General features: G+C 41.6%; 1 protein-coding gene across 3 annotated transcripts in view; it reads right to left on the bottom strand.

Annotated features, from left to right (window-relative positions):
• LOC137424382 (endothelin receptor type B) overlaps positions 1-24,350 on the bottom strand; it is a 164,801-nt gene that overhangs the window by 52,000 nt on the left and 88,451 nt on the right. The window lies entirely within an intron of this gene.

Genomic DNA, 24,350 nt, shown 5'->3' with positions numbered 1-24,350 from the left:
TTCACTGTAATGATGGTTCTACATGTAATGTGTTCACTGTAATGATGGTTCTACATGTAATGTGTTCACTGTAATGATGGTTCTACATGTAATGTGTTCACTGTAATGATGGGTCTACATGTAATGTGTTCACTCTAATGATGGTTCTACATGTAATGTGTTCACTGTAATGATGGTTCTACATGTAATGTGTTCACTGTAATGATGGGTCTACATGTAATGTGTTCACTGTAATGATGGGTCTACATGTAATGTGTTCACTGTAATGATGGGTCTACATGTAATGTGTTCACTGCAATGATGGGTCTACATGTAATGTGTTCACTGCAATGATGGGTCTACATGTAATGTGTTCACTGTAATTATGGGTCTACATGTAATGTGTTCACTGTAATTATGGGTCTACATGTAATGTGTTCACTGTAATGATGGTTCTACATGTAATGTGTTCACTGTAATGATGGTTCTACATGTAATGTGTTCACTGTAATTATGGGTCTACATGTAATGTGTTCACTGTAATTATGGGTCTTCATGTAATGTGTTCACTGTAATTATGGGTCTACATGTAATGTGTTCACTGTAATGATGGTTCTACATGTAATGTGTTCACTGTAATTATGGGTCTACATGTAATGTGTTCACTGTAATGATGGTTCTACATGTAATGTGTTCACTGTAATTATGGGTCTACATGTAATGTGTTCACTGTAATGATGGTTCTACATATAATGTGTTCACTGTAATGATGGGTCTACATGTAATGTGTTCACTGTAATGATGGTTCTACATGTAATGTGTTCACTGTAATGATGGGTCTACATGCAATGTGTTCACTGTAATGATGGGTCTACATGTAATGTGTTCACTGTAATGATGGGTCTACATGTAATGTGTTCACTGTAATGATGGTTCTACATGTAATGTGTTCACTGTAATGATGGGTCTACATGTAATGTGTTCACTGTAATGATGGTTCTACATGTAATGTGTTCACTGCAATGATGGGTCTACATGTAATGTGTTCACTGTAATGATGGGTCTACATGTAATGTGTTCACTGTAATGATGGGTCTACATGTAATGTGTTCACTGTAATGATGGGTCTACATGTAATGTGTTCACTGTAATGATGGGTCTACATGTAATGTGTTCACTGCAATGATGGGTCTACATGTAATGTGTTCACTGCAATGATGGGTCTACATGTAATGTGTTCACTGCAATGATGGGTCTACATGTAATGTGTTCACTGTAATGATGGTTCTACATGTAATGTGTTCACTGTAATGATGGGTCTACATGTAATGTGTTCACTGTAATGATGGTTCTACATGTAATGTGTTCACTGTAATGATGGGTCTACATGTAATGTGTTCACTGTAATGATGGGTCTACATGTAATGTGTTCACTGTAATGATGGGTCTACATGTAATGTGTTCACTGTAATGATGGGTCTACATGTAATGTGTTCACTCCAATGATGGGTCTACATGTACTGTGTTCACTGTAATGATGGGTCTACATGAAATTTGTTCACTGTAATGATGGTTCTACATGTAATGTGTTCACTCCAATGATGGGTCTACATGTAATGTGTTCACTCCAACGATGGGTCTACATGTAATGTGTTCACTCCAATGATGGGTCTACATGTAATGTGTTCACAGAAATGATGGTTCTACATGTAATTTGTTCACTGTAATGATGGTTCTACATGTAATGTGTTCACTCCAATGATGGTTCTACATGTAATGTGTTCACTCCAATGATGGGTCTACATGTAATGTGTTCACTCCAATGATGGGTCTACATGTAATGTGTTCACTCCAATGATGGGTCAACAGCTAATGTGTTCACTACAATGATGGGTCTACATGTAATGTGTTCACTCCAATGATGGGTCTACATGTAATGTGTTCACTCCAATGATGGGTCTACATGTAATGTGTTCACTCCAATGATGGGTCTACATGTCATGTGTTCACTCCAATGATGGGACTACATGTAATGTGTTCACTCCAATGATGGGTCTACATGTAATGTGTTCACTCCAATGATGGGTCTACATGTAATGTGTTCACTCCAATGATGGGTCTACATGTAATGTGTTCACTACAATGATGGGTCTACATGTAATGTGTTCACTCCAATGATGGGTCTACATGTAATGTGTTCACTCCAATGATGGGTCTACATGTAATGTGTTCACTCCAATGATGGGTCTACATGTCATGTGTTCACTCCAATGATGGGTCTACATGTAATGTGTTCACTGTAATGATGGTTCTACATGTAATTTGTTCACTGTAATGATGGGTCTACATGTAATGTGTTCACTGTAATGATGGGTCTACATGTAATGTGTTCACTGTAATGATGGGTCTACATGTAATGTGTTCACTGTAATGATGGTTCTACATGTAATGTGTTCACTCCAATGATGGGTCTACATGTAATGTGTTCACTGTAATGATGGGTCTACATGTAATGTGTTCACTCCAATGATGGGTCTACATGTACTGTGTTCACTGTAATGATGGGTCTACATGAAATTTGTTCACTGTAATGATGGTTCTACATGTAATGTGTTCACTCCAATGATGGGTCTACATGTAATGTGTTCACTCCAATGATGGGTCTACATGTAATGTGTTCACTCCAATGATGGGTCTACATGTAATGTGTTCACAGTAATGATGGTTCTACATGTAATTTGTTCACTGTAATGATGGTTCTACATGTAATGTGTTCACTCCAATGATGGTTCTACATGTAATGTGTTCACTCCAATGATGGGTCTACATGTAATGTGTTCACTCCAATGATGGGTCTACATGTAATGTGTTCACTCCAATGATGGGTCAACAGGGATTGTGTTCACTCCAATGATGGGTCTACATGTAATGTGTTCACTCCAAATATGGGTCTACATGTAATGTGTTCACTCCAATGATGGGTCTACATGTAATGTGTTCACTCCAATGATGGGTCTACATGTCATGTGTTCACTCCAATGATGGGACTACATGTAATGTGTTCACTCCAATGATGGGTCTACATGTAATGTGTTCACTCCAATGATGGGTCTACATGTAATGTGTTCACTCCAATGATGGGTCTACATGTAATGTGTTCACTGTAATGATGGTTCTACATGTAATTTGTTCACTGTAATGATGGGTCTACATGTAATGTGTTCACTGTAATGATGGGTCTACATGTAATGTGTTCACTGTAATGATGGGTCTACATGTAATGTGTTCACTGTAATGATGGTTCTACATGTAATGTGTTCACTGTAATGATGGTTCTACATGTAATGTGTTCACTGTAATGATGGGTCTACATGTAATGTGTTCACTGTAATGATGGTTCTACATGTAATGTGTTCACTGTAATGATGGTTCTACATGTAATGTGTTCACTGTAATGATGGGTCTACATGTAATGTGTTCACTGTAATGATGCTTCTACATGTAATGTGTTCACTGTAATGATGGGTCTACATGTAATGTGTTCACTGCAATGATGCTTCTACATGTAATGTGTTCACTGTAATGAGGGGTCTACATGTAATGTGTTCACTGTAATGATGGTTCTACATGTAATGTGTTCACTGTAATGATGGTTCTACATGTAATGTGTTCACTGTAATGATGGGTCTACATGTAATGTGTTCACTGTAATGATGGTTCTACATGTAATGTGTTCACTGTAATTATGGGTCTACATGTAATGTGTTCACTGTAATGATGGTTCTACATGTAATGTGCTCACTGTAATTATGGGTCTACATGTAATGTGTTCACTGTAATGATGGTTCTGCATGTAATGTGTTCACTGTAATGATGGGTCTACATGTAATGTGTTCACTGTAATGATGGGTCTACATGTAATGTGTTCACTGTAATGATGGGTCTACATGCAATGTGTTCACTGTAATGATGGGTCTACATGTAATGTGTTCATTGTAATGATGGGTCTACATGTAATGTGTTCACTGTAATGATGGTTCTACATGTAATGTGTTCACTGTAATGATGGGTCTACATGTAATGTGTTCACTGTAATGATGGTTCTACATGTAATGTGTTCACTGTAATGATGGGTCTACATGTAATGTGTTCACTGTAATGATGGGTCTGCATGTAATGTGTTCACTGTAATGATGGGTCTACATGTAATGTGTTCACTGTAATGATGGGTCTACATGTAATGTGTTCACTGTAATGATGGGTATACATGTAATGTGTTCACTGCAATGATGGGTCTACATGTAATGTGTTCACTGCAATGATGGGTCTACATGTAATGTGTTCACTGTAATGATGGTTCTACATGTAATGTGTTCACTGTAATGATGGGTCTACATGTAATGTGTTCACTGTAATGATGGTTCTACATGTAATGTGTTCACTGTAATGATGGGTCTACATGTAATGTGTTCACTGTAATGATGGTTCTACATGTAATGTGTTCACTCCAATGATGGGTCTACATGTAATGTGTTCACTGTAATGATGGGTCTACATGTAATGTGTTCACTCCAATGATGGGTCTACATGTAATGTGTTCACTCCAATGATGGGTCTACATGTAATGTGTTCACTGTAATGATGGTTCTACATGTAATGTGTTCACTCCAATGATGGTTCTACATGTAATGTGTTCACTCCAATGATGCGTCTACATGTAATGTGTTCACTCCAATGATGGGTCAACAGGTAAAGTGTTCACTCCAATGATGGGTCTACATGTAATGTGTTCACTCCAATGATGGGTCTACATGTAATGTGTTCACTCCAATGATGGGTCTACATGTAATGTGTTCACTCCAATGATGGGTCTACATGTAATGTGTTCACTCCAATGATGGGACTACATGTAATGTGTTCACTCCAATGATGGGTCTACATGTAATGTGTTCACTCCAATGATGGGTCTACATGTAATGTGTTCACTCCAATGATGGTTCTACATGTAATGTGTTCACTCCAATGATGGTTCTACATGTAATGTGTTCACTGTAATGATGGGTCTACATGTAATTTGTTCACTTTAACGATGGTTCTACATGTAATTTGTTCACTGTAATGATGGTTCTACATGTAATTTGTTCACTGTAATGATGGGTCCACATGTAATGTGTTCACTGTAATGATGGGTCTACATGTAATGTGTTCACTGTAATGATGGGTCTACATGTAATGTGTTCACTGTAATGATGGTTCTACATGTAATGTGTTCACTGTAATGATGGGTCTACATGTAATGTGTTCACTGTAATGATGGTTCTACATGTAATGTGTTCACTGTAATGATGGGTCTACATGTAATGTGTTCACTGTAATGATGGGTCTACATGTAATGTGTTCACTGTGATGATGGTTCTACATGTAATGTGTTCACTGTAATGATGGTTCTACATGTAATGTGTTCACTGTAATGATGGTTCTACATGTAATGTGTTCACTGTAATGATGGTTCTACATGTAATGTGTTCACTGTAATGATGGGTCTACATGTAATGTGTTCACTCTAATGATGGTTCTACATGTAATGTGTTCACTGTAATGATGGTTCTACATGTAATGTGTTCACTGTAATGATGGGTCTACATGTAATGTGTTCACTGTAATGATGGGTCTACATGTAATGTGTTCACTGTAATGATGGGTCTACATGTAATGTGTTCACTGCAATGATGGGTCTACATGTAATGTGTTCACTGCAATGATGGGTCTACATGTAATGTGTTCACTGTAATTATGGGTCTACATGTAATGTGTTCACTGTAATTATGGGTCTACATGTAATGTGTTCACTGTAATGATGGTTCTACATGTAATGTGTTCACTGTAATGATGGGTCTACATGTAATGTGTTCACTGTAATGATGGTTCTACATGTAATGTGTTCACTGTAATGATGGGTCTACATGTAATGTGTTCACTGTAATGATGGGTCTACATGTAATGTGTTCACTGTAATGATGGGTCTACATGTAATGTGTTCACTGTAATGATGTGTCTACATGTAATGTGTTCACTGTAATGATGGTTCTACATGTGATGTGTTCACTCCAATGATGGGTCTACATGTAATGTGTTCACTGTAATGATGGTTCTACATGTAATTTGTTCACTGTAATGATGGGTCTACATGTAATGTGTTCACTGTAATGATGGGTCTCCATGTAATTTGTTCACTGCAATGATGGTTCTTCATGGATTGTGTTCACTGTAATGATGGGTCTACATGTAATTTGTTCACTGTAATGATGGGGCTACATGTAATGTGTTCACCGTGATGATGGGTCTACATGTAATGTGTTCACTGTAATGATGGTTCTACATGTAATGTGTTTACTGTAATGATGGTTCTACATGTAATGTGTTCACTGTAATGATGGTTCTACATGTAATGTGTTCACTGTAATGATGGGGCTACATGTAATGTGTTCACTGTAATGATGGGTCTACATGCAATGTGTTCACTCCAATGATGGTTCTACATGTAATGTGTTCACTCAAATGATGGTTCTACATGTAATGTGTTCACTCCAATGATGGTTCTACATGTAATGTGTTCACTGTAATGATGGGTCTACATGTAATGTGTTCACTCCAATGATGGTTCTACATGTAATGTGTTCACCGTAATGATGGTTCTACATGTAATGTGTTCACTCCAATGATGGGTCTACATGTAATGTGTTCACTCCAATGATGGTTCTACATGTAATGTGTTCACTCCAATGATGGTTCTACATGTAATGTGTTCACTCCAATGATGGTTCTACATGTAATGTGTTCACTCCAATGATGGTTCTACATGTAATGTGTTCACTCCAATGATGGTTCTACATGTAATGTGTTCACTGTAATGATGGGGCTACATGTAATGTGTTCACTGTAATGATGGGGCTACATGTAATGTGTTCACTGTAATGATGGTTCTACATGTAATGTGTTCACTCCAATGATGGTTCTACATGTAATGTGTTCACTCCAATGATGGTTTTACATGTAATGTGTTCACTCAAATGATGGTTCTACATGTAATGTGTTCACTCCAATGATGGTTCTACATGTAATGTGTTCACTGTAATGATGGGTCTACATGTAATGTGTTCACTCCAATGATGGTTCTACATGTAATGTGTTCACCGTAATGATGGTTCTACATGTAATGTGTTCACTCCAATGATGGGTCTACATGTAATGTGTTCACTCCAATGATGGTTCTACATGTAATGTGTTCACTCCAATGATGGTTCTACATGTAATGTGTTCACTCCAATGATGGTTCTACATGTAATGTGTTCACTCCAATGATGGTTCTACATGTAATGTGTTCACTCCAATGATGGTTCTACATGTAATGTGTTCACTGTAATGATGGGGCTACATTTAATGTGTTCACTGTAATGATGGGGCTACATGTAATGTGTTCACTGTAATGATGGTTCTACATGTAATGTGTTCACTCCAATGATGGTTCTACATGTAATGTGTTCACTCCAATGATGGTTCTACATGTAATGTGTTCACTCAAATGATGGTTCTACATGTAATGTGTTCACTCCAATGATGGTTCTGCATGTAATGTGTTCACTCCAATGATGGTTCTACATGTAATGTGTTCACTCAAATGATGGTTCTACATGTAATGTGTTCACTCCAATGATGGTTCTACATGTAATGTGTTCACTCAAATGATGGTTCTACATGTAATGTGTTCACTCCAATGATGGTTCTACATGTAATGTGTTCACTCCAATGATGGTTCTACATGTAATGTGTTCACTCAAATGATGGTTCTACATGTAATGTGTTCACTCAAATGATGGTTCTACATGTAATGTGTTCACTCCAATGATGGTTCTACATGTAATGTGTTCACTGTAATGATGGGTCTACATGTAATGTGTTCACTCCAATGATGGTTCTACATGTAATGTGTTCACTCAAATGATGGTTCTACATGTAATGTGTTCACTCCAATGATGGTTCTACATGTAATGTGTTCACCGTAATGATGGTTCTACATATAATGTGTTCACTCCAATGATGGTTCTACATGTAATGTGTTCACTCAAATGATGGTTCTACATGTAAGGTGTTCACTCCAATGATGGTTCTACATGTAATGTGTTCACTCCAATGATGGTTCTACATGTAATGTGTTCACTCCAATGATGGTTCTACATGTAATGTGTTCACTCAAATGATGGTTCTACATGTAATGTGTTCACTCCAATGATGGTTCTACATGTAATGTGTTCACTGTAATGATGGGTCTACATGTAATGTGTTCACTCCAATGATGGTTCTACATGTAATGTGTTCACTCCAATGATGGTTCTACATGTAATGTGTTCACTCCAATGATGGGTCTACATGTAAAGTCTTCACTCCAATGATGGTTCTACATGTAATGTGTTCACTGTAATGATGGTTCTACATGTAATGTGTTCACTGTAATGATGGGTCTACATGTAATGTGTTCACTGTAATGATGGGTCTACATGTAATGTGTTCACTCCAATGATGGTTTTACATGTAATGTGTTCACTGTAATGATGGTTCTACATGTAATGTGTTCACTGTAATGATGGTTCTACATGTAATTTGTTCACTGTAATGATGGGTCTACATGTAATGTGTTCACTGCAATCATGGTTCTACATGTAATGTGTTCACTGTAATGATGGTTCTACATGTAATGTGTTCACTGTAATGATGGTTCTACATGTAATGTGTTCACTGTAATGATGGGTCTACATGTAATGTGTTCACTGTAATGATGGGTCTACATGTAATGTGTTCACTGTAATGATGGGTCTACATGTAATGTGTTCACTGTAATGATGGGTCTACATGTAATGTGTTCACTGTAATGATGGGTCTACATGTAATGTGTTAACTGTAATGATGGTTCTACATGTAATGTGTTCACTGTAATGATGGGTCTACATGTAATGTGTTCACTGTAATGATGGGTCTACATGTAATGTGTTCACTGTAATGATGGGTCTACATGTAATGTGTTCACTCCAATGATGGTTTTACATGTAATGTGGTCACTGTAATGATGGTTCTACATGTAATGTGTTCACTGTAATGATGGTTCTACATGTAATGTGTTCACTGTAATGATGGGTCGACATGTAATGTGTTCACTGTAATGATGGGTCTACATGTAATGTGTTCACTGTAATGATGGGTCTACATGTAATGTGTTCACTGTAATGATGGGTCTACATGTAATGTGTTCACTGTAATGATGGGTCTACATGTAATGTGTTCACTCCAATGATGGTTCTACATGTAATGTGTTCACTGTAATGATGGGTCTACATGTAATGTGTTCACTGTAATGATGGGTCTACATGTAATGTGTTCACTGTAATGATGGGTCTACATGTAATTTGTTCACTGTAATGATGGTTCTACATGTAATGTGTTCACTGTAATGATGGGTCTACATGTAATGTGTTCACTGTAATGATGGTTCTACATGTGATGTGTTCACTCCAATGATGGGTCTACATGTAATGTGTTCACTGTAATGATGGTTCTACATGTAATTTGTTCACTGTAATGATGGGTCTACATGTAATGTGTTCACTGCAATGATGGTTCTACATGTAATGTGTTCACTGTAATGATGGGTCTACATGTAATTTGTTCACTGTAATGATGGTTCTACATGTAATGTGTTCACTGTAATGATGGGTCTACATGTAATTTGTTCACTGTAATGATGGGTCTACATGTAATTTGTTCACTGTAATGATGGTTCTACATGTAATGTGTTCACTGTAATGATGGGTCTACATGTAATTTGTTCACTGTAATGATGGGTCTACATGTAATGTGTTCACTGTAATGATGGGTCTACATGTAATGTGTTCACTGTAATGATGGTTCTACATGTCATGTGTTCACTGTAATGATGGTTCTACATGTAATGTGTTCACTGTAATGATGGTTCTACATGTAATGTGTTCACTGTAATGATGGTTCTACATGTAATGTGTTCACTCCAATGATGGGTCTACATGTAATTTGTTCACTGTAATGATGGGTCTACATGTAATGTGTTCACTGTAATGATGGGTCTACATGTAATGTGTTCACTGTAATGATGGGTCTACATGTAATGTGTTCACTGTAATGATGGTTCTACATGTAATGTGTTCACTCCAATGATGGTTCTATATGGAATGTGTTCACTCCAATGATGGTTCCACATGTAATGTGTTCACTCCAATGATGGTTCTACATGTAATGTGTTCACTGTAATGATGGTTCTACATGTAATGTGTTCACTCCAATGATGGGTCTACATGGAATGTGTTCACTCCAATGATGGTTCTACATGCAATGTGTTCACTCCAATGATGGTTCTACATGCAATGTGTTCACTCAAATGATGGTTCTACATGTAATGTGTTCACTCCAATGATGGTTCTACATGTAATGTGTTCACTCAAATGATGGTTCTACATGTAATGTGTTCACTCCAATGATGGTTCTACATGCAATGTTTTCACTCAAATGATGGTTCTACATGTAATGTGTTCACTGCAATGATGGTTCTACATGCAATGTGTTCACTCAAATGATGGTTCTACATGTAATGTGTTCACTCAAATGATGGTTCTACATGTAATGTGTTCACTCTAATGATGTTTCTACATGTAATTTGTTCACTCAAATGATGGTTCTACATGTAATGTGTTCACTCAAATGATGGTTCTACATGGAATGTGTTCACTCCAATGATGGTTCTACATGTAATGTGTTCACTGTAATGATGGTTCTACATGCAATGTGTTCACTCCAATGATGGTTCTACATGTAATGTGTTCACTCCAATGATGGTTCTACATGTAATGTGTTCACTGTAATGATGGTTCTACATGCAATGTGTTCACTACAATGATGGTTCTACATGGAATGTGTTCACTGTAATGATGGGTCTACATGTAATGTGTTCCCTTCAATGAAGGGTCTACATGTAATGTGTTCACTCCAATGATTGGTCTGCATGTAATGTGTTCACTCCAATGATGGGTCTACATGTAATGTTTTCACTCCAATCATTGGTCTACATGTAATGTTTTCACTCCAAGGATCATATATAGATATATTGTTTGTGGAGCAAGATACAGTGTTTGTGGAGCGAGAGATAGTGTTTGTGGAGCGAGATATAGTGTTTGGGCAGCGAGATACAGTGTTTGTGGAGCGAGATATAGTGTTTGTGGAGCGAGAGATAGTGTTTGTGGAGCGAGAGATAGTGTTTGTGGAGCGAGAGATAGTGTTTGTGGAGCGAGAGATAGTGTTTGTGGAGTGAGAGATAGTGTTTGTGGAGCGAGAGATCGTGTTTGTGGAGTGAGAGATAGTGTTTGTCGAGTGAGAGATAGTGTTTGTGGAGCGAGAGATAGTGTTTGTGGAGCGAGATAGCGTGTTTGTGGAGCGAGATATCGTGTTTGTGGAGTGAGATATTGTGTTTGTGGAGCGATAAATAGTGTTTGTGGAGCGAGATATAGTGTTTGTGGAGCGAGACATAGTGTTTGTGGAGCGAGATATAGTGTTTGTGGAGCGAGAGATCGCGTTTGTGGAGCGAGAGAGCATGTTTGTGGAGCGAGATATAGTGTTTGTGGAGCGAGATATAGTGTTTGTGGAGCGGGAGATCGTGTTTGTGGAGCGAGATATAGTGTTTGTGGACTGAGCTATAGTGTTTGTGAAGCGGGATGTAGTGTTTGTGGAGCGAGAGATCGTGTTTGTGGAGCAATAGATCGTGTTTGTGGAGCGAGAGATAGTGTTTGTGGAGCGAGATATAGTGTTTGTGGAGCGAGATATAGTGTTTGTGGAGCGAGAGATCGTGTTTGTAGAGCGTGATATATTGTTTGTGGAGCGAGATATCGTGTTTGTGGAGAGAGAGAGAAAGTGTTTGTGGAGCGAGAGATCGTGTTTGTGGAGCGAGAGATTGTGTTTGTGGAGCGATATATTGTGTTTGTGGAGCGAGATATTGTGTTTGTGGAGCGAGAGATCGTGTTTGTAGAGCGAGATATCGTGTTTGTGGAGCGAGATATCGTGTTTGTGGAGCGAGATATCATGTTTGTGGAGCGAGATATCATGTTTGTGGAGCGAGATATCGTGTTTGTGGAGCAAGAGATCGTGTTTGTGGAGCGAGATATCGTGTTTGTGGAGCGAGATATCGTGTTTGTGGAGCGAGATATCGTGTTTGTGGAGCGAGAGATCGTGTTTGTGGAGCGAGTTATAGTGTTTGTGCAGCGAGATATAGTGTTTGTGGAGCGAGAGATAGTGTTTGTGGAGTGAGAGATAGTGTTTGGGGAGTGAGATATAGTGTTTGTGGAGCGAGAGATAGTGTTAGTGGAGCGAGAGATAGTGTTTGTGGAGCGAGATGTAGTGTTTGTGAAGCGAGAGATAGTGTTTGCGGTGCGAGATATAGTGTTTGTGGAGCGAGATATAGTATTTGTGGAGCGAGAGATCGTGTTTGTGGAGCGAGAGATCGTGTTTGTGGTGCGGGAGATCGTGTTTGTGGAGCGAGATATATTGTTTGTGGAGCGAGATATAGTGTTTGTGAAGCGAGAGATAGTGTTTGTGGAGCGAGAGATAGTGTTTGTGGAGCGAGATATAGTGTTTGTGGAGCGAGATTTAGTGTTTGTGGAGCGAGAGATCGTGTTTGCAGAGCGTGATATAGTGTTTGTAGAGCGAGATATAGTGTTTGTGGAGAGAGAGAGATAGTGTTTGTGGAGCGAGAGATCGTGTTTGTGGAGCGAGATATTGTGTTTGTGGAGCGAGATATTGTGTTTGTGGAGTGAGATATTGTGTTTGTGGAGCGAGAGGTAGTGTTTGTGGAGCAAGATATCGTGTTTGTGGAGAGAGAGAGAGATAGTGTTTGTGGAGCGAGAGATCGTGTTTGTGGAGTGAGAGATAGTGTTTGTGGAGCGAGATATTGTGTTTGTGGAGTGAGATATAGTGTTTGTGGAGCGAGAGGTAGTGTTTGTGGAGCGAGATATAGTGCCTGTGGAGCGAGATATAGTGTTTGTGGAGCGAGAGATGGTGTTTGTGGAGCGATATATAGTGTTTGTGGAGCGAGATATTGTGTTTGTGGAGCGAGAGATCGTGTTTGCGGAGCGAGAGATGTTGTTTGTGGAGCGAGATATCGTGTTTGTGGAGCAAGATATCGTGTTTGTGGAGCGAGATATCATGTTTGTGGAGCGAGATATCGTGTTTGTGGAGCAAGAGATCGTGTTTGTGGAGCGAGATATCGTGTTTGTGGAGCGAGATATCGTGTTTGTGGAGCGAGATATCGTGTTTGTGGAGCGAGAGATCGTGTTTGTGGAGCGAGATATAGTATTTGTGGAGCGAGATATAGTGTTTGTGGAGCGAGATATAGTGTTTGTGGAGCGAGCGATAGTGTTCGGGGAGTGAGATATAGTGTTTGTGGAGCGAGAGATAGTGTTAGTGGAGCGAGAGATAGTGTTTGTGGGGCGAGATATAGTGTTTGTGAAGCGAGAGATAGTGTTTGTGGTGCGCGATATAGTGTTTGTGGAGCGAGATATAGTGTTTGTGGAGCGAGATATAGTGTTTGTGGAGCGAGAGATCGTGTTTGTGGAGTGGGAGATCGTGTTTGTGGAGCGAGATATATTGTTTGTGGAGCGAGATATAGTGTTTGTGAAGCGAGAGATAGTGTTTGTGGAGCTTGAGATCGTGTTTGTGGAGGGAGAGATAGTGTTTGTGGAGCGAGATATAGTGTTTGTGGAGCGAGATATAGGGTTTGTGGAGCGAGATATAGTGTTTGTGGAGCGAGATATCGTGTTTGTGGAGCGAGATATAGTGTTTGTGGAGTGAGATATAGTATTTCTGGAGTGAGAGATAGTGTTTGGGGAGCGAGAGATAGTGTTTGTGGAGCGAGAGATCATGTTTGTGGAGCGAGATATAGTGTTTGTGGAGCAAGATATAGTGTTTGTGGAGCGAGAGATAGTGTTTGTGGAGCGAGATATCGTGTTTGTGGAGCGAGATATAGTGTTTGTGGAGCAAGATATAGTGTTTGTGGAGCGAGAGATAGTGTTTGTGGAGTGAGATATAGTGTTTGTGAAGCAAGATATAGTGTTTGTGGAACGAGATATAGTGTTTGTGGAGCGAGATATCATGTTTGTGGAGCGAGAGATAGTGTTTGTGGAGCGAGAGATAGTGTTTGTGGAGCGAGAGATAGTGTTTGTGGAGCGAGAGATAGTGTTTGTGGAGCGAGAGATAGTGTTTGTGGAGCGAGATGTAGTGTTTGTGGAGCGAGATATAGTGTTTGTGGAGCGAGATATCGTGTTTGTGGAGCGAGATATAGTTTGTGGAGTGAGATATAGTGTTTGTGGAGCGAGATATAGTGTTTGTGGAGCGAGATATAGTGTTTGTGGAGCGAGATATAGTGTTTGTGGAGCGAGAGATCGTGTTTGTGGAGCGGGAGATCATGTTTGTGGAGCGAGATATATTGTTTGTGGAGCGAGATATAGTGTTTGTGAAGCGAGAGATAGTGTTTGTGGAGCGAGAGATTGTGTTTGTGGAGCGAGAGATAGTGTTTGTGGAGCGAGATATAGTGTTTGTGGAGCGAGAGATATGGTTTGTGGAGCGAGATATAGTGTTTGTGGAGCGAGATATAGTGTTTGTGGAGTGAGATATAGTGTTTCTGGAGCGAGAGATAGTGTTTGGGCAGCGAGAGATAGTGTTTGTGGAGCGAGAGATCGTGTTTGTGGAGCGAGATATAGTGTTTGTGGAGCGAGAGATAGTGTTTGTGGAGTGAGATATAGTGTTTGTGAAGCAAGATATAGTGTTTGTGGAACGAGATATAGTGTTTGTGGAGCGAGATATCGTGTTTGTGGAGCGAGAGATAGTGTTTGTGGAGCGAGAGATCGTGTTTTTGGAGCAAGATATAGTGTTTGTGGAGTGAGATATAGTGTTTGTGGAGCGAGATATAGTGTTTGTGGAGCGAGATATTGTGTTTGTGGAGCGAGAGATAGTGTTTGTGGAGCGAGATATAGTGTTTGTGGAGCGAGACATAGTGTTTGTGGAGCAAGATATAGTGTTTGTGGAGCGAGAGATCGCGTTTGTGGAGCGAGAGATCATGTTTGTGGAGCGAGATGTAGTGTTTGTGGAGCGAGATATAGTGTTTGTGGAGCGGGAGATCGTGTTTGTGGAGCGAGAGATCGTGTTTGTAGAGCGTGATATAGTGTTTGTGGAGCGAGATATATTGTTTGTGGAGAGAGAGATCGCGTTTGTGGAGCGAGAGAGCATGTTTGTGGAGCGAGATATAGCGTTTGTGGAGCGAGATATAGTGTTTGTGGAGCGGGAGATCGTGTTTGTGGAGCGAGATATAGTGTTTGTGGACTGAGCTATAGTGTTTGTGAAGCGGGATGTAGTGCTTGTGGAGCGAGAGATCGTGTTTGTGGAGCAATAGATCGTGTTTGTGGAGCGAGAGATAGTGTTTGTGGAGCGAGATATAGTGTTTGTGGAGCGAGATATAGTGTTTGTGGAGCGAGAGATCGTGTTTGTAGAGCGTGATATAGTGTTTGTGGAGCGAGATATCGTGTTTGTGGAGAGAGAGAAAGTGTTTGTGGAGCGAGAGATTGCGTTTGTGGAGCGATATATTGTGTTTGTGGAGCGAGATATTGTGTTTGTGGAGCGAGAGATCGTGTTTGTAGAGCGAGATATCGTGTTTGTAGAGCGAGATATCGTGTTTGTAGAGCGAGATATCGTGTTTGTGGAGCGAGATATCGTGTTTGTGGAGCGAGATATCGTGTTTGTGGAGCGAGATATCATGTTTGTGGAGCGAGATATAGTGTTTGTGGAGCGAGATTTAGTGTTTGTGGAGCGAGAGATCGTGTTTGCAGAGCGTGATATAGTGTTTGTAGAGCGAGATATAGTGTTTGTGGAGAGAGAGAGATAGTGTTTGTGGAGCGAGAGATCGTGTTTGTGGAGCGAGATATTGTGTTTGTGGAGCGAGATATTGTGTTTGTGGAGTGAGATATTGTGTTTGTGGAGCGAGAGGTAGTGTTTGTGGAGCAAGATATCGTGTTTGTGGAGAGAGAGAGAGATAGTGTTTGTGGAGCGAGAGATCGTGTTTGTGGAGTGAGAGATAGTGTTTGTGGAGCGAGATATTGTGTTTGTGGAGTGAGATATAGTGTTTGTGGAGCGAGAGGTAGTGTTTGTGGAGCGAGATATAGTGCCTGTGGAGCGAGATATAGTGTTTGTGGAGCGAGAGATGGTGTTTGTGGAGCGATATATAGTGTTTGTGGAGCGAGATATTGTGTTTGTGGAGCGAGAGATCGTGTTTGCGGAGCGAGAGATGTTGTTTGTGGAGCGAGATATCGTGTTTGTGGAGCAAGATATCGTGTTTGTGGAGCGAGATATCATGTTTGTGGAGCGAGATATCGTGTTTGTGGAGCAAGAGATCGTGTTTGTGGAGCGAGATATCGTGTTTGTGGAGCGAGATATCGTGTTTGTGGAGCGAGATATCGTGTTTGTGGAGCGAGAGATCGTGTTTGTGGAGCGAGATATAGTGTTTGTGGAGCGAGATATAGTGTTTGTGGAGCGAGATATAGTGTTTGTGGAGCGAGCGATAGTGTTTGGGGAGTGAGATATAGTGTTTGTGGAGCGAGAGATAGTGTTAGTGGAGCGAGAGATAGTGTTTGTGGGGCGAGATATAGTGTTTGTGAAGCGAGAGATAGTGTTTGTGGTGCGCGATATAGTGTTTGTGGAGCGAGATATAGTGTTTGTGGAGCGAGATATAGTGTTTGTGGAGCGAGAGATCGTGTTTGTGGAGTGGGAGATCGTGTTTGTGGAGCGAGATATATTGTTTGTGGAGCGAGATATAGTGTTTGTGAAGCGAGAGATAGTGTTTGTGGAGCTTGAGATCGTGTTTGTGGAGGGAGAGATAGTGTTTGTGGAGCGAGATATAGTGTTTGTGGAGCGAGATATAGGGTTTGTGGAGCGAGATATAGTGTTTGTGGAGCGAGATATCGTGTTTGTGGAGCGAGATATAGTGTTTGTGGAGTGAGATATAGTATTTCTGGAGTGAGAGATAGTGTTTGGGGAGCGAGAGATAGTGTTTGTGGAGCGAGAGATCATGTTTGTGGAGCGAGATATAGTGTTTGTGGAGCAAGATATAGTGTTTGTGGAGCAAGATATAGTGTTTGTGGAGCGAGAGATAGTGTTTGTGGAGTGAGATATAGTGTTTGTGAAGCAAGATATAGTGTTTGTGGAACGAGATATAGTGTTTGTGGAGCGAGATATCATGTTTGTGGAGCGAGAGATAGTGTTTGTGGAGCGAGAGATAGTGTTTGTGGAGCGAGAGATAGTGTTTGTGGAGCGAGAGATAGTGTTTGTGGAGCGAGAGATAGTGTTTGTGGAGCGAGATGTAGTGTTTGTGGAGCGAGATATAGTGTTTGTGGAGCGAGATATCGTGTTTGTGGAGCGAGATATAGTTTGTGGAGTGAGATATAGTGTTTGTGGAGCGAGATATAGTGTTTGTGGAGCGAGATATAGTGTTTGTGGAGCGAGATATAGTGTTTGTGGAGCGAGAGATCGTGTTTGTGGAGCGGGAGATCATGTTTGTGGAGCGAGATATATTGTTTGTGGAGCGAGATATAGTGTTTGTGAAGCGAGAGATAGTGTTTGTGGAGCGAGAGATTGTGTTTGTGGAGCGAGAGATAGTGTTTGTGGAGCGAGATATAGTGTTTGTGGAGCGAGAGATATGGTTTGTGGAGCGAGATATAGTGTTTGTGGAGCGAGATATAGTGTTTGTGGAGTGAGATATAGTGTTTCTGGAGCGAGAGATAGTGTTTGGGCAGCGAGAGATAGTGTTTGTGGAGCGAGAGATCGTGTTTGTGGAGCGAGATATAGTGTTTGTGGAGCGAGAGATAGTGTTTGTGGAGTGAGATATAGTGTTTGTGAAGCAAGATATAGTGTTTGTGGAACGAGATATAGTGTTTGTGGAGCGAGATATCGTGTTTGTGGAGCGAGAGATAGTGTTTGTGGAGCGAGAGATCGTGTTTTTGGAGCAAGATATAGTGTTTGTGGAGTGAGATATAGTGTTTGTGGAGCGAGATATAGTGTTTGTGGAGCGAGATATTGTGTTTGTGGAGCGAGAGATAGTGTTTGTGGAGCGAGATATAGTGTTTGTGGAGCGAGACATAGTGTTTGTGGAGCAAGATATAGTGTTTGTGGAGCGAGAGATCGCGTTTGTGGAGCGAGAGATCATGTTTGTGGAGCGAGATGTAGTGTTTGTGGAGCGAGATATAGTGTTTGTGGAGCGGGAGATCGTGTTTGTGGAGCGAGAGATCGTGTTTGTAGAGCGTGATATAGTGTTTGTGGAGCGAGATATATTGTTTGTGGAGAGAGAGATCGCGTTTGTGGAGCGAGAGAGCATGTTTGTGGAGCGAGATATAGCGTTTGTGGAGCGAGATATAGTGTTTGTGGAGCGGGAGATCGTGTTTGTGGAGCGAGATATAGTGTTTGTGGACTGAGCTATAGTGTTTGTGAAGCGGGATGTAGTGCTTGTGGAGCGAGAGATCGTGTTTGTGGAGCAATAGATCGTGTTTGTGGAGCGAGAGATAGTGTTTGTGGAGCGAGATATAGTGTTTGTGGAGCGAGATATAGTGTTTGTGGAGCGAGAGATCGTGTTTGTAGAGCGTGATATAGTGTTTGTGGAGCGAGATATCGTGTTTGTGGAGAGAGAGAAAGTGTTTGTGGAGCGAGAGATTGCGTTTGTGGAGCGATATATTGTGTTTGTGGAGCGAGATATTGTGTTTGTGGAGCGAGAGATCGTGTTTGTAGAGCGAGATATCGTGTTTGTGGAGCGAGATATCGTGTTTGTGGAGCGAGATATCGTGTTTGTGGAGCGAGATATCATGTTTGTGGAGCGAGATATCATGTTTGTGGAGCGAGATATCGTGTTTGTGGAGCAAGAGATCGTGTTTGTGGAGCGAGATATCGTGTTTGTGGAGCGAGATATCGTGTTTGTAGAGCGAGATATCGTGTTTGTGGAGCGAGAGATCGTGTTTGTGGAGCGAGAGATCGTGTTTGTGGAGCGAGATATAGTGTTTGTGGAGCGAGAGATAGTGTTAGTGGAGCGAGAGATAGTGTTTGTGGAGGGAGATGTAGTGTTTGTGAAGCGAGAGATAGTGTTTGCGGTGCGAGATATAGTGTTTGTGGAGCGAGAGATCGTGTTTGTGGAGCGAGAGATCGTGTTTGTGGAGCGGGAGATCGTGTTTGTGGAGCGAGTTATATTGTTTGTGGAGCGAGATATAGTGTTTGTGAAGCGAGAGATAGTGTTTGTGGAGTGAGAGATAGTGTTTGTGGAGCGAGATATAGTGTTTGTGGAGCGAGATATAGTGTTTGTGGAGCGAGAGATAGTGTTTGTGGAGCGAGAGATAGTGTTTGTGGAGCGAGAGATAGTGTTTGTGGAGCGAGATGTAGTGTTTGTGGAGCGAGATATAGTGTTTGTGGAGCGAGATATCATGTTTGTGGAGCGAGAGATAGTGTTTGTGGAGCGAGAGATAGTGTTTGTGGAGCGAGAGATAGTGTTTGTGGAGCGAGAGATAGTGTTTGTGGAGCGAGAGATAGTGTTTGTGGAGCGAGATGTAGTGTTTGTGGAGCGAGATATCGTGTTTGTGGAGCGAGATATAGTTTGTGGAGTGAGATATAGTGTTTGTGGAGCGAGATATAGTGTTTGTGGAGCGAGATATAGTGTTTGTGGAGCGAGATATAGTGTTTGTGGAGCGAGAGATAGTGTTTGTGGAGCGAGAGATAGTGTTTGTGGAGCGAGAGATAGTGTTTGTGGAGCGAGAGATAGTGTTTGTGGAGCGAGATGTAGTGTTTGTGGAGCGAGATATAGTGTTTGTGGAGCGAGATATCGTGTTTGTGGAGCGAGATATAGTTTGTGGAGTGAGATATAGTGTTTGTGGAGCGAGATATAGTGTTTGTGGAGCGAGATATAGTGTTTGTGGAGCGAGATATAGTGTTTGTGGAGCGAGAGATCGTGTTTGTGGAGCGGGAGATCATGTTTGTGGAGCGAGATATATTGTTTGTGGAGCGAGATATAGTGTTTGTGAAGCGAGAGATAGTGTTTGTGGAGCGAGAGATTGTGTTTGTGGAGCGAGAGATAGTGTTTGTGGAGCGAGATATAGTGTTTGTGGAGCGAGAGATATGGTTTGTGGAGCGAGATATAGTGTTTGTGGAACGAGATATAGTGTTTGTGGAGTGAGATATAGTGTTTCTGGAGCGAGAGATAGTGTTTGGGCAGCGAGAGATAGTGTTTGTGGAGCGAGAGATCGTGTTTGTGGAGCGAGATATAGTGTTTGTGGAGCGAGAGATAGTGTTTGTGGAGTGAGATATAGTGTTTGTGAAGCAAGATATAGTGTTTGTGGAACGAGATATAGTGTTTGTGGAGCGAGATATCGTGTTTGTGGAGCGAGAGATAGTGTTTGTGGAGCGAGAGATCGTGTTTTTGGAGCAAGATATAGTGTTTGTGGAGTGAGATATAGTGTTTGTGGAGCGAGATATAGTGTTTGTGGAGCGAGATATTGTGTTTGTGGAGCGAGAGATAGTGTTTGTGGAGCGAGATATAGTGTTTGTGGAGCGAGACATAGTGTTTGTGGAGCAAGATATAGTGTTTGTGGAGCGAGAGATCGCGTTTGTGGAGCGAGAGATCATGTTTGTGGAGCGAGATGTAGTGTTTGTGGAGCGAGATATAGTGTTTGTGGAGCGGGAGATCGTGTTTGTGGAGCGAGAGATCGTGTTTGTAGAGCGTGATATAGTGTTTGTGGAGCGAGATATATTGTTTGTGGAGAGAGAGATCGCGTTTGTGGAGCGAGAGAGCATGTTTGTGGAGCGAGATATAGCGTTTGTGGAGCGAGATATAGTGTTTGTGGAGCGGGAGATCGTGTTTGTGGAGCGAGATATAGTGTTTGTGGACTGAGCTATAGTGTTTGTGAAGCGGGATGTAGTGCTTGTGGAGCGAGAGATCGTGTTTGTGGAGCAATAGATCGTGTTTGTGGAGCGAGAGATAGTGTTTGTGGAGCGAGATATAGTGTTTGTGGAGCGAGATATAGTGTTTGTGGAGCGAGAGATCGTGTTTGTAGAGCGTGATATAGTGTTTGTGGAGCGAGATATCGTGTTTGTGGAGAGAGAGAAAGTGTTTGTGGAGCGAGAGATTGCGTTTGTGGAGCGATATATTGTGTTTGTGGAGCGAGATATTGTGTTTGTGGAGCGAGAGATCGTGTTTGTAGAGCGAGATATCGTGTTTGTAGAGCGAGATATCGTGTTTGTAGAGCGAGATATCGTGTTTGTGGAGCGAGATATCGTGTTTGTGGAGCGAGATATCGTGTTTGTGGAGCGAGATATCATGTTTGTGGAGCGAGATATAGTGTTTGTGGAGCGAGATTTAGTGTTTGTGGAGCGAGAGATCGTGTTTGCAGAGCGTGATATAGTGTTTGTAGAGCGAGATATAGTGTTTGTGGAGAGAGAGAGATAGTGTTTGTGGAGCGAGAGATCGTGTTTGTGGAGCGAGATATTGTGTTTGTGGAGCGAGATATTGTGTTTGTGGAGTGAGATATTGTGTTTGTGGAGCGAGAGGTAGTGTTTGTGGAGCAAGATATCGTGTTTGTGGAGAGAGAGAGAGATAGTGTTTGTGGAGCGAGAGATCGTGTTTGTGGAGTGAGAGATAGTGTTTGTGGAGCGAGATATTGTGTTTGTGGAGTGAGATATAGTGTTTGTGGAGCGAGAGGTAGTGTTTGTGGAGCGAGATATAGTGCCTGTGGAGCGAGATATAGTGTTTGTGGAGCGAGAGATGGTGTTTGTGGAGCGATATATAGTGTTTGTGGAGCGAGATATTGTGTTTGTGGAGCGAGAGATCGTGTTTGCGGAGCGAGAGATGTTGTTTGTGGAGCGAGATATCGTGTTTGTGGAGCAAGATATCGTGTTTGTGGAGCGAGATATCATGTTTGTGGAGCGAGATATCGTGTTTGTGGAGCAAGAGATCGTGTTTGTGGAGCGAGATATCGTGTTTGTGGAGCGAGATATCGTGTTTGTGGAGCGAGATATCGTGTTTGTGGAGCGAGAGATCGTGTTTGTGGAGCGAGATATAGTGTTTGTGGAGCGAGATATAGTGTTTGTGGAGCGAGATATAGTGTTTGTGGAGCGAGCGATAGTGTTTGGGGAGTGAGATATAGTGTTTGTGGAGCGAGAGATAGTGTTAGTGGAGCGAGAGATAGTGTTTGTGGGGCGAGATATAGTGTTTGTGAAGCGAGAGATAGTGTTTGTGGTGCGCGATATAGTGTTTGTGGAGCGAGATATAGTGTTTGTGGAGCGAGATATAGTGTTTGTGGAGCGAGAGATCGTGTTTGTGGAGTGGGAGATCGTGTTTGTGGAGCGAGATATATTGTTTGTGGAGCGAGATATAGTGTTTGTGAAGCGAGAGATAGTGTTTGTGGAGCTTGAGATCGTGTTTGTGGAGGGAGAGATAGTGTTTGTGGAGCGAGATATAGTGTTTGTGGAGCGAGATATAGGGTTTGTGGAGCGAGATATAGTGTTTGTGGAGCGAGATATCGTGTTTGTGGAGCGAGATATAGTGTTTGTGGAGTGAGATATAGTATTTCTGGAGTGAGAGATAGTGTTTGGGGAGCGAGAGATAGTGTTTGTGGAGCGAGAGATCATGTTTGTGGAGCGAGATATAGTGTTTGTGGAGCAAGATATAGTGTTTGTGGAGCAAGATATAGTGTTTGTGGAGCGAGAGATAGTGTTTGTGGAGTGAGATATAGTGTTTGTGAAGCAAGATATAGTGTTTGTGGAACGAGATATAGTGTTTGTGGAGCGAGATATCATGTTTGTGGAGCGAGAGATAGTGTTTGTGGAGCGAGAGATAGTGTTTGTGGAGCGAGAGATAGTGTTTGTGGAGCGAGAGATAGTGTTTGTGGAGCGAGAGATAGTGTTTGTGGAGCGAGATGTAGTGTTTGTGGAGCGAGATATAGTGTTTGTGGAGCGAGATATCGTGTTTGTGGAGCGAGATATAGTTTGTGGAGTGAGATATAGTGTTTGTGGAGCGAGATATAGTGTTTGTGGAGCGAGATATAGTGTTTGTGGAGCGAGATATAGTGTTTGTGGAGCGAGAGATCGTGTTTGTGGAGCGGGAGATCATGTTTGTGGAGCGAGATATATTGTTTGTGGAGCGAGATATAGTGTTTGTGAAGCGAGAGATAGTGTTTGTGGAGCGAGAGATTGTGTTTGTGGAGCGAGAGATAGTGTTTGTGGAGCGAGATATAGTGTTTGTGGAGCGAGAGATATGGTTTGTGGAGCGAGATATAGTGTTTGTGGAGCGAGATATAGTGTTTGTGGAGTGAGATATAGTGTTTCTGGAGCGAGAGATAGTGTTTGGGCAGCGAGAGATAGTGTTTGTGGAGCGAGAGATCGTGTTTGTGGAGCGAGATATAGTGTTTGTGGAGCGAGAGATAGTGTTTGTGGAGTGAGATATAGTGTTTGTGAAGCAAGATATAGTGTTTGTGGAACGAGATATAGTGTTTGTGGAGCGAGATATCGTGTTTGTGGAGCGAGAGATAGTGTTTGTGGAGCGAGAGATCGTGTTTTTGGAGCAAGATATAGTGTTTGTGGAGTGAGATATAGTGTTTGTGGAGCGAGATATAGTGTTTGTGGAGCGAGATATTGTGTTTGTGGAGCGAGAGATAGTGTTTGTGGAGCGAGATATAGTGTTTGTGGAGCGAGACATAGTGTTTGTGGAGCAAGATATAGTGTTTGTGGAGCGAGAGATCGCGTTTGTGGAGCGAGAGATCATGTTTGTGGAGCGAGATGTAGTGTTTGTGGAGCGAGATATAGTGTTTGTGGAGCGGGAGATCGTGTTTGTGGAGCGAGAGATCGTGTTTGTAGAGCGTGATATAGTGTTTGTGGAGCGAGATATATTGTTTGTGGAGAGAGAGATCGCGTTTGTGGAGCGAGAGAGCATGTTTGTGGAGCGAGATATAGCGTTTGTGGAGCGAGATATAGTGTTTGTGGAGCGGGAGATCGTGTTTGTGGAGCGAGATATAGTGTTTGTGGACTGAGCTATAGTGTTTGTGAAGCGGGATGTAGTGCTTGTGGAGCGAGAGATCGTGTTTGTGGAGCAATAGATCGTGTTTGTGGAGCGAGAGATAGTGTTTGTGGAGCGAGATATAGTGTTTGTGGAGCGAGATATAGTGTTTGTGGAGCGAGAGATCGTGTTTGTAGAGCGTGATATAGTGTTTGTGGAGCGAGATATCGTGTTTGTG

Source organism: Myxine glutinosa, chromosome 4 (genome assembly GCF_964187855.1).
Source record: "Myxine glutinosa chromosome 4, kmMyxGlut1.1, whole genome shotgun sequence".
Taxonomy (NCBI): domain Eukaryota; kingdom Metazoa; phylum Chordata; class Myxini; order Myxiniformes; family Myxinidae; genus Myxine; species Myxine glutinosa.
Note: the sequence above shows the minus strand (reverse complement) of the source record. Positions and strands in the feature narration are given on the sequence as shown.